Raw genomic sequence first — 894 nt, forward strand, 5'->3', positions numbered from 1 at the left:
GTTCCGGAAGTCTGTTCATAAACTGAAGCGTTCATAAACTGAAGCGAACTTTCCCATTGAAATTAATGGAAAGTGGATTAATCCGTTCCAGACGGGTCCTCGGAGTACTCAACCTGAAGCGTACTTACCCTGAAGCATGGGTGTAATTGGTTCCGGAAGTCTGTTCATAAACTGAAGCATTCATAAACTGAAGCGAACTTTCCCATTGAAAGTAATGGAAAGTGAATTAATCCGTTCCAGACAGGTCCGCGGCGTTTGTAAACCGAAAATTCGTAAACCGGGGTGTTCATAAACCGAGGTTCCACTGTATACACATTTTTGGCAAAGTAATTCCTGCACGGAGAACATTTTTGTATGCTATTTTCATTATTATTATTATTATTATTATTATTATTATTATTATTATTATTATTATTATTAAAATTAAAATTTCTATAATGTCCTTCATCTGAGGATCATAGGGTTGTTTACAATATAAAGACACAAAAATACATTACATAATAACAAACAGAAACAATACTGCCCCCCACCCCCATACGCAGAAAAAATACGAAACTCTTCACGGTATTGCGTGTCGTCCTCGTGCAGGGGCCATGCGGATCTTCTCTGGATCATTACAGTTTTACAATATGTGCTTTTGTAGAAAGGATATAATAATAATAATAATAATAATAATAATAATAATAATAATAATATATTTATTATTCATACCCCGCCCATCTGGCTGGGCTTCCCCTGCCACTCTGGGTGGCCTCCAACAAACATTAAAATACACCAAATATCACAGATTAAAAACTTCCCTAAACAGGGCTGCCTTTAGGTATTTTCTAAATGTCAGGTACTTGTTTATCTCTCTGACCTCTGATGGGAGGGTGTTCCACAGGGCGGGTGCCA

At 37.2% G+C, this 894-nt stretch overlaps 1 non-coding gene across 1 annotated transcript; it reads right to left on the bottom strand.

Moving 5' to 3' along the window:
* Positions 1–543: 543 nt before the first annotated feature.
* LOC118081626 (U6 spliceosomal RNA) lies at positions 544–646 on the bottom strand. The gene has a single exon (XR_004692096.2). It is a non-coding gene; the product is annotated as a U6 spliceosomal RNA (small nuclear RNA).
* Positions 647–894: the final 248 nt, after the last annotated feature.

Source organism: Zootoca vivipara, chromosome 2 (genome assembly GCF_963506605.1).
Source record: "Zootoca vivipara chromosome 2, rZooViv1.1, whole genome shotgun sequence".
Lineage (NCBI taxonomy): Eukaryota > Metazoa > Chordata > Lepidosauria > Squamata > Lacertidae > Zootoca > Zootoca vivipara.